A 10,145-nucleotide genomic window follows, 5' to 3' on the forward strand; every position below is an offset into this window, starting at 1 on the left:
CCCGGAGTTACCTTTATCATATATACTTCCTGAAGAGTTACCTTTGTTATACAGTTCATAAAGAGTTACCTTTGTTATACACTTCCTGAAGAGCTACCTTTGTTATACACTTCCTGAAGAGCTACCTTTGGTAGATACTTCCTGAAACTGAATTAACGGCAGCGCTTCCTGATTCCTCTCTTTTTCCACAATCTGTTCTGTTTAAATGAAATCTTATCCATGTGTATCTACCCAAAACTGTACCTGCAGCACGAGTGCTCTGTAGCTGCCCTTTCCTTAGTAATTTACTCTGAACAATGGTAAATCACTGCCTTTTCAGAAGTAAATAAGATGTGACATGTTCAACCGCAGTTTTAATGAAATATCCATGTATGGTCAAATGTTCCTTACTAAATTTCAAATATGGTAGAGAATAGGAGGCAGATTTATGAAGGCCCTGCGCCGCCGGTGCGTCACTTTTTCCCATGTTAAAAGTGACGCACCGGCTGTGCAAGGCCTTCATAAATCTGCCCCTAGATGTCTTATCCAGCTGGTTAAATATTGTGTATTCACATTGTATTACATTTGCATTTAGTAATATTGCATTTCTTTACCTCCAACAGAAAATTTGCCTTAAATGCACCGATTGATTATGAATAACGAAGATAACACATCAAACCAGCAAAAATTATCAAAAACAAGGAGCTCAAAAAACATCAGTGCAATCAGAGGCAGAGGACAGATCCAGGAAGAAGCAGTCAAAGGCAATTCAGTGAGTGTCCGAGTCTGAGATCTGCACCTCGACATCCCAAGATGAAGAAATGACCTCAACAAAACCAAAACAACAACACTGACAAACCACCTGCTGTATAAACAAGCGTCCAACACCAGCTTTGATCATGAGGCTGGTATGAGAGTTGGAGGAAGGTCTTGTGTCTATTTGGGATCCATAGCTTGGAACAAACTCCCTCATCAGCTTTGAGCTCTTAGTAACATGATAATGTTTAAAAAAATGTTGAAAACTTGGCTTTTTGTCCATGTTTGAAACAAACTGATTTACTTTCTTTTCTGACCTGTGCTTTGCCCCGGGACACTCTTTGGAGTAGCTGTACACATTACGAGTCGCTTCACCATCATGATATGGCTAGAGCAGTGCTTCGCTATCTAAACTGGCAACAGACCACCATTCAGGGCTCTCAGTGTATTGTGAACTCTTTCCAGCCAGACCACAGGCACCAGGGAAAAGCACAACGAAGTGGAGCCTAACAACTGAAGGCGCTAAAGGAAAGCGGAGATCTGCTCTCTGAAGTACAGAGTATTGTCCCAATTAGCACCTACCGGAAGGAAGATTAAGCTTTACCCGCAAGCATGCAAAGCCATTATCCAATCTAAAGATGCAATCACCCACAAGGAAGCCTTACTGATATTATGAATGTGGCAGGTATTTAGTGAGCCTGGTATTTTATTGTTAAATCGGAAATCAAGCGTCCAAAATATAACACGCATACAGGGAATGTGAAAATAACGCAAGTAGTTTATTAACTATGCTGACCCTTCAGGAAACACGATCAGGAGAAAAATCGTGCAATTCCACTGAATATGTCAAGAACTTTAGCCAAATAGAAACCATAAAAGAGCATCAGCGAATACAAACAGGGGAAAAACCATACAATTGCAATGAATGTGTGAAGAGCTTCAGTCGGTTAAAACATCTCCAAACACATCAGCGAACACACACAGGGGAAAAACCATACCATTGCACTGAATGTGTAAAGAGCTTCAGTCAAATTGCAAACCTCCACACACATCAGAGAATACACACAGGGGAAAAACCATACCATTGCAGTGAATGTGTGAAGAGTTTCAGTACGTTAGCAAAACTCCAAACACATCAGAGAATACACACAGGGGAAAAACCATACCATTGCAAGGAATGTGTAAAGAGCTTCAATCACATTGCAAACCTCCACACACATCAGAGAATACACACAGGGGAAAAACCATACCATTGCAGTGAATGTGTGAAGAGTTTCAGTACGTTAGCAAAACTCCAAACACATCAGAGAATACACACAGGGGAAAAACCATACCATTGCAAGGAATGTGTAAAGAGCTTCAATCGCATTGCAAACCTCCACAGACATCAGAGAATACACACAAGGGAAAAATCATACCATTGCAAGGAATGTGCAAAGAACTTCAATCAGATTTCACAGCTACACGTACATCAGATTATACACACAGGGGAAAAACCATACCATTGCAGTGAATGTGCCAAGAGTTTCAGTACGTTAGCAGAACTCCAAACACATCAGCGAACACACACAGGGGAAAAACCATACCATTGCAAGGAATGTGCAAAGAGCTTCAATCACATTTCAAACCTCCACAGACATCAGAGAATACACACAGGGGAAAAACCATTCCATTGCAAGGAATGTGCAAAGAACTTCAATCAGATTTCACAGCTACACGTACATCAGAAAATACACACAGGGGAAAAACCATACCATTGCAGTGAATGTGCCAAGAGTTTCAGTACATTAGCAGAACTCCAAACACATCAGCGAACACACACAGGGGAAAAACCATACCATTGCACTGAATGTGTAAAGAGCTTCAATCACATTTCAAACCTCCGCAGACATCAGCGAACACACACAGGGGAAAAACCATACCATTGCAGTGAATGTGTAAAGAGCTTCAGTCGCATTTCAAACCTCCAAACACATCAGAGAATACACACAGGGGAAAAACCATACCATTGCAGTGAATGTGTAAAGAGCTTCAGTCAGTTAACAGGCCTCCAGAGACATCAGCGAATACACACTGGGGAAAAACCTTACCATTGCAGTGAGTGTGGCAGTAGTTTTATTTACTCTTCAGCATTAAGAAATCATCAGCGAGCTCACAAAGGGGAAACAAATCTTTTAAATGCCATGAATGCTTGAAAAGCTGTAGTCCATTATCAATCCTAAACAGGCATCAGCGAACACACACAGAAGAAAAGCCTTCAAGGGCAATGAATGTGTGAATAAATGTAGTCAATTATCAAGCTCTATATAGACATCAGCTTACACACACTCTGTAAATACCGTACAACTGTAGTGAGTGTAGAAGTACCTTTAGGAAATCTTCTGCATTAAGGATTCATCAGTTAATGCACACAGAGAAAAATCCTTTCAGGTGCAGTGAATGTGTGAATATCTTCTGTCAGTTATTAAACCTATGGATACATCAACTAACACACACAGAGTAAAAAAGAGCATTGCAATGAATGTCAGAAGTGATTTTGTCAATTGCGAACACACCTGGGGTAAACCTTACAATTGCACTAAAAGTGTGACGAGCTTTTGTCAATTCATGATCCTAAATAGCCTCAGCGAACGCACGCCTTCATTTAACTCACTTAGAAATAATCCTAGAGATGCAGTGAATTTAAAAAGAACTTAAGAACATTAACAATAATATTGACTCATCTGAGGACATATACAGGAGCAGAACAGTGCAGTTATTGTGAGATGAAGGAATTACAGGAACAAATATATAATTATGTGTGTTATTCAAATACCAGATGAATGAAGAGTCGACTAGAAGAAATGAAGAAAACCAAAGATTTGTAGAATAATAAAAGTGTCTGTTCCCAGTGATTGTTCACTTCGGTACACATAGAAAAAAAACGTGATATAACAGGAGATCCACTGGGAGACTAGCACAATGTGAAATAAAAGAAAAGAAGCACTGGTGGTTTTTATTTGGCGATGAAGAGTTGCAAAGAAAAACATCCAAGTGTTCCTGTTCATGCTACCTGTAAAAGTGTAGGGATGAATATGATTCTGCCTGCACACATTACTATATTAGCATAAGTGAGTTAGTTGCGAAAACGCAATTTTGCTGCTTTTGCACACGACACTACATCTCTGTTTTTATAAAGACAAACTGCTTGCTTTTCCTTCACATGAGAACGATCTGTTTTTCACATCTCCAGACTCACACTGCGACCTCAAGTCTGCACAAAGTGTTCAAGGTTAAAATAACAATGTATGCTGTTGATGCATGTTGATCGGCCCACGCTCTAAACACAACACGAACACAGCTGCTCATTTCTGAAACTCAGGTGCTTTTAATATTGCACTGCATGCATGAGTCTAGCACTTGGGAAAAACCTTTCAATCAACAAAGAGCTCTGCTGATCTGGGATGCGATTCACTTCACCTGACTTTGGAGGTATGGGGTTCCCGGTTTTAACCTAGAGATCTTCTATTATTATAATACCTAGCTCCTAGCAAGGGGAGGGTGGTACACAAGGCGCTATCGACCTGGTTCCACTATCATTATAATATGATTTCTCCCTCTGTATTTTATGGAATTGTAACAATGTTGATTGTATTGATTTTATGCATCTTTTTACTTATGTTAGCAAATATACTGCATCTTAGAGCACGTAGTTGAAATAAACATTTTAAACTATACCGTGTCTCTGATTGCTCACGTTGTGGACATTTATGAGAATAAAAACAAAAGAGTGTTCTTGATTCCCACTATTCCTGAGAGGTCCCAAAGTCGCTTGTTCATTGGTAGCTTCGCTGTAGTATGGAGAATGAATGAGACACTGTTGCTAGTCGGATAGGGGTTCTGGGCACTGAGGTGGATTTTTGGTACACCACAATACACTGAGGTCCTGGTTTCCTGCGCATAGTTCTGTGCATGAGCAGAATTCCCGCAACATGGCGCCCAAAGTCTTGATTAGTGCTCGTATCTGTCCACAATACCCTCAACACCTTTTCCTGTTAACATGCGTGACGGATTAACCTACCTATATGAATGTGTTATAGGTTAATTCAAGCATGAGATTTATGAAAAGGTTCACATTTTGAATACTACCCTTTGTTGTACTGCAATTTATATAAATTGTTTTTCTTCTCTATGTCCTCATGGGTGATATTGACATAGCTCAGCATAGTTGGACAGCGCTCCGGCGTCATCTGACGCAGTTTGGAGTACCAGACGATGGTATGTCTGTTATCTTTGTGGTGAGTGCATATTCGGCGTTCTCCTTTGAGCTTTTCTACTCTTGGGTCACGTTTCCTGCAATAAATGCAGATGAGGATACATTTCATACATACACTCACACTGCGATTCCTGTGAACTATACTCCATATAGGACACAAGAGATTCCAATTTTGCAATGGCAGCACCGTATTTGGTTGTATGGCACCCTCCCCCACACCGTAACTCCGGTTTGGTTAGGTCGCTTGTCAATTCCTGGGGCAACTTGGCCAGTCTTAGCCGGGTTCACACCATATCCACGTTATCTCAATGCCCCGATTGACGACTTGTGTCAACTTTATACCTCTTTTGTTGGGGTACATAGGGCTTTGGTTCAATATGTTTCTTGCAGCGGAACAAGTTGGACCGGCCGGGATGTAGATTAGTCCATTCATGGTTAATTCGGTTAATTCGGTAATGGGCAAGCACCCTCAAACTAAGTACGATATGCCTTATTGTCATGCTGAGAAATTTGACCAACTGGAAGCAGTGTTTCCTAATACCACTCCTGTGGAAAAACACAGGATTCTCACAATTAGTTTGCAGAAAGACTTATTGCCAGAGTTAACAGATTGTGAGATTTGGGGTAAAGTATTTGCAGCAGAATATGCGAAGTATTTCTGCGCGCTGTCTATGAATGTCTTGCCCTCTGTGATCAAGCATGTTCCGGATGAGCACAGTGCGGAGGCGGCTGTCGAGTTGAGAATGAGGCTCGTTGGAGTGTTTGACGTAGTTGCTGATCTCATCTTTTGTAATGTAAAGGGAGATGCGGTTAACTTTCAGGTGTCGAATGCTTTGCGCCTTGTCCAAGACGTCGACAAACCCCAAGCGTTACCATGAATTATTGCGGAGGCTTATAAGACCATTGGCCGCAATAGTTTAGGTGTTAAGCCTTTTGCTAAAACGGCAACTCAACCGCAGACTCAGATAGCAAAGTCTACTAAAGACAACCATCCAAATTTTCCAAAACAGAATTGGAAGAATAAAAATCAGGGGAAGCAGCAAAACAAACAGGGGTCGCCTCCGGCGTCGCGATACCAGCGTCGCTCCGAAGCCGCCAATTCCTTTGTTGTGTACGGCGCAGCCGATTTAAGGCGCTGCCACCGTAACTGCACCCATTTCAGACACCATCTTGCTGGGAGGAAGGGTTGCGTTCCAGTTGTTGGACGCCTCCCGCCCTCCCAGTATATTTAAGGGGCGTCACATACTATAGCTGTGATATTTGCCATATTCTCCCCTGAGGCGGAAGCCGGGGGCTCTCAGCTCTTTTCTGTTCACTGCCTTACTGCACGCTCTTGAAATACGAAGTACGTGTATTTTAAAATCTGTATATATTTTAACAGCTCTATTTTAAACGCTACCTCTTTACACTTCGGCGCGAGACTAGCGTCGCTCCGAAGCCGCCAATTCCTTTGTTGTGCACGGCGCAGCCGATTTAAGGCGCTGCCACCGTAACTGCACCCATTTCAGACACCATCTTGCTGGGAGGAAGGGTTGCGGTCCAGTTGTTGGACGCCTCCCGCCCTCCCAGTATATTTAAGGGGCGTCACATACTATAGCTGTGATATTTGCCATATTCTCCCCTGAGGCGGAAGCCGGGGGCTCTCAGCTCTTTTCTGTTTACTGCCTTACTGAACGCTCTTGAAATACGAAGTACGTGTATTTTAAAATCTGTATATATTTTAACAGCTCTATTTTTAACGCTACCTCTTTGCACTTCGGCGTGGACTAGCGTCGCTCCGAAGCCGCCAATTCCTTTGTTGTGCACGGCGCAGCCAATTTAAGGCGCTGCCACCGTAACTGCACCCATTTCAGACACCATCACTGAAGGACTGGACTTTTAACAGAACCAGCGGTGCCAGGGAACAACACCTATAACCTTCATGGGATACCTGTTTCGGCGCACAATGACAGAGACACGGGACACTTCCTTCGGCGTCAAAGATCAGCGTTTATTTACTGCAGGGAAACAAGAGTCATTAGAAGTACATCGGCATGTAGGTTCTGCGAGTCTGCTTCAAATTGCATATGTGGGTCGCTCTCTTTTATACAAAATGTTGCCATTGCACAACATGTGAACAAAAGATTACAATTCAGTTCCCACAGTAAACTTCAAAAGGGTTGCTTTCATGTGTTCAGAATCCCGGAACATAATTACAGCAGCAATGCCGGTTCCCAACTGTAAAAGTACATCTTCCCACCATTAGGCACACCCATTAGAGTTGTAAATGACCAAGAAGAAAAGACAAGAGCAGCTGCAAGGAAGTCAGACACGTGTAGAGTAAAGAGTGTGGGGGAAATATCGGAGGCATGATCGTAGGATCAAAGAGCTGGATCCCATCGCCTGCACGGCTGTCACAATAGACCGGCACGACCAGATTACCTGCAAGCTGAGTCATCTGCCTTCGCTGTGTCATTCCTCCGGCCATAAAGACGCATGAAAGGAGTATGCGTCTTCCGCAAGGCTTGGGAACTAGAGGGTCAGGGGGCGAACAGTTACCTGCTCGCTGACTACGTGAGGGCAAGAAACAAAATGGATGCCGTATCTAAAATGGAACCCGAGGGTTCAGATGAAGAACCAAGTAATTTAGGCGAACCCTTCCAGGTAGTGCAGCGAAAATACGTACACTTACTGAACTCGCCATTTACGGCTCGCGGATACCAAACTCGTCCATATTCGGTAATGCCCAAAACGTCGTAATAATTTTTACGGAACCACAGACGCTCCTTTTGCCCTCATGTAGGCAAGCACTAGTCGGAATCATAATCGATCGCGATATTCATCAGATCATTTAGATGTTGCTGATACATTATTCTATCCATCAATGCCTATCTGGTAACAGGTGGCCTTCTTATACACGTTGTAGCACAAAGGCCACATAAGGCAGGACCACACTGTACACAAAGACAACACGTGAACAGGAACGTCACAACAACCCCTATGATCATCAGAATTTTCCAACCCCAAGTCGACATCAGACCCCAAAACCATCCCAGAAGCGTCCAATTTCCTTCGTCCACGTGTATGGACTCCGAAATTTTGTGCAACTTAGAGATGGCTTGATAAACCGTTGGAGCGTTATCAGGTATGAATATGCAGCAGCTCGAATGGATGACCTTACAAACACCACCTCTATCTGCTAGAACAACGTCTAGAACCATACGGTTCTGTAACGTCATCAGTCTATCCGCCTGAAGCTCGGCCGTCAAATTACCAAGGGCACTTGCAGTTATGTTGGCAGTTGATTCCACTACACGAGTTAACTGCCTCAGGTTCCTGCTATTGACCATAGGGCCCCAAAACGGTAGGAAACCCTTAAAGAAGTCTCCTGCTTCTTGACCGGCAGTATCTTCTTTGTCAACAACACCTCTCACGACTCTAGTTCTGTGGTAATCTGAGGCAACAGTGAAAGTTGGAGGCAAAAGATTTGCAATATAGCAGGTACCCGAGAAGTCATGGGGTAACCACGTATAGGCTCGATCATAACATACAAAATAGGTACCCTTGGCAGTTAAGAAGACAGGGGACGAGAGCGTTGGTAAGACATATGTCTCAGTACACGCACTCTCCCCAAACTGAGCTCTCGGATTTCGACCAAGACCTTTCAGACAGAAGTTACCAAGGTGAGGTACTATCCATATCGGTGATGAGCTTTTAAGCTGCCTATCACCCACTGATAAGCTATACTCAGCCTCACTTAGTTCCTTATATGCTCGCACCTCCTCCTCTGGGATAAGCGATGCGTCAAAAATATCTCTATTTAAATCAGCAATAGCTCTCGCCAGAGTCTTGTGGTACGGGCCAGGACCAGAGTTTGCTGAGCGTGGTTCTCGATGGGGGTAGGAATCTAGTGCGCTACGGAACATAGTTTGCAATGCTCGAGCTGACCCTTGGGAACTATATGGAAGAACCAAATACGGAATACCCTTATCCATGGTATGTGGCATTAACCCACACACCCAACAATTGGTAGTGTTTACCACTAACTGATGCTGATGCAAAAGTTGAATAAAGGAGTTGTTTCTAAATTCCGCACGTCTGGCTTGTTCGTGTTGAGGCAGAAAATGAAAGGAATGCGGAGAAACAGTTGAAACGAAATTTAGATCATGAGATGGAAGAGTAGGTATTGTAGAAAGCAGTAAGAATTTGGACCCAAAATATACTCCCCCCACCAGTAACATAGATACAGTCAGGAATAATATGAAAACCTGTAGAAAAAACCATTTTGTACGAAACATTTTTTCTAATGCCAAACTTTGCGCCAACATTTTATCTCTCTTCGACAGCTCAAATGACGATTCCATCCCCTAACGACCGTCCGCGACGTTCTTGACGCACTTCGTTCTGAGTAGCGATTATCAATTCCCAGGAGTTCCCAGAAATCGACAAAGGAAACCGACCTAGTGTCGATAGCTGCTAAACAGAAGGAAGTACCCGCACGGCCCTACGGCCAACCTGGATGATAGGTTTTTAGCTAAATTGAGCATTCAATTTATTATAATGTTCTTGGCTGTTCGAAAAGGAAAAAGGTACACAATATACAATGTCCACTATGTTCAGGGCAAATGTGAAACCTATAAAACAAAAATCTTTTTATTCGTGGCTTGTACGTGGACGAAGAAAGTATCGGCTGCTTCCAGGGCGAGTCTGATCTTCAAATAGTGGATTGGATGGCAAATGAGTGTCCGATTGTTCAGATGATTGTTCAGCACTTGAATTCTCCAGGGTTGACGGAAAGGAAAATGTTTGAGGGGAATCAACAAGGGTGTCAGATACAAGCTGAGCTTCGCTGAATGGGACAAAACGTTGTGGAGCGTCAGTTTCAGATGAAGAAAAACCTCTTCTCATCCAAGTGTCCGACGGCAAAGGAAGCGGGACCTTTTTGGTATGGGTAGCATGTACCCAGTGCTTCCGTCCCTCCAGCCGAACTGCCGTCCTTGTTGCTAGTTGCACCTGGTATGGTCCCACGTATCTCGGCTCAAGGTTCCGTTTTCGTCCGAAATTGCGGACAAGGAGCCAGTCCCCTGGTTGGAGCCGATGACCAGGACCCTCTGTTCGTGACGGCAGAGCCTCAAAGACCTGTTGATGAATCAAACTCAATTTAGCAGTCAGATCA

The 10,145-nt window shown here is 43.4% G+C and overlaps 1 pseudogene; it reads left to right on the forward strand.

Moving 5' to 3' along the window:
- The first annotated feature begins 607 nt into the window (after positions 1 to 607).
- LOC144805964 (uncharacterized) lies at positions 608 to 4,438 on the forward strand (annotated as a pseudogene).
- Positions 4,439 to 10,145: the final 5,707 nt, after the last annotated feature.

The sequence above is a fragment of the Lissotriton helveticus genome (assembly GCF_964261635.1).
Source record: "Lissotriton helveticus chromosome 1_1 unlocalized genomic scaffold, aLisHel1.1 SUPER_1_unloc_36, whole genome shotgun sequence".
In the NCBI taxonomy this organism is placed as follows: domain Eukaryota; kingdom Metazoa; phylum Chordata; class Amphibia; order Caudata; family Salamandridae; genus Lissotriton; species Lissotriton helveticus.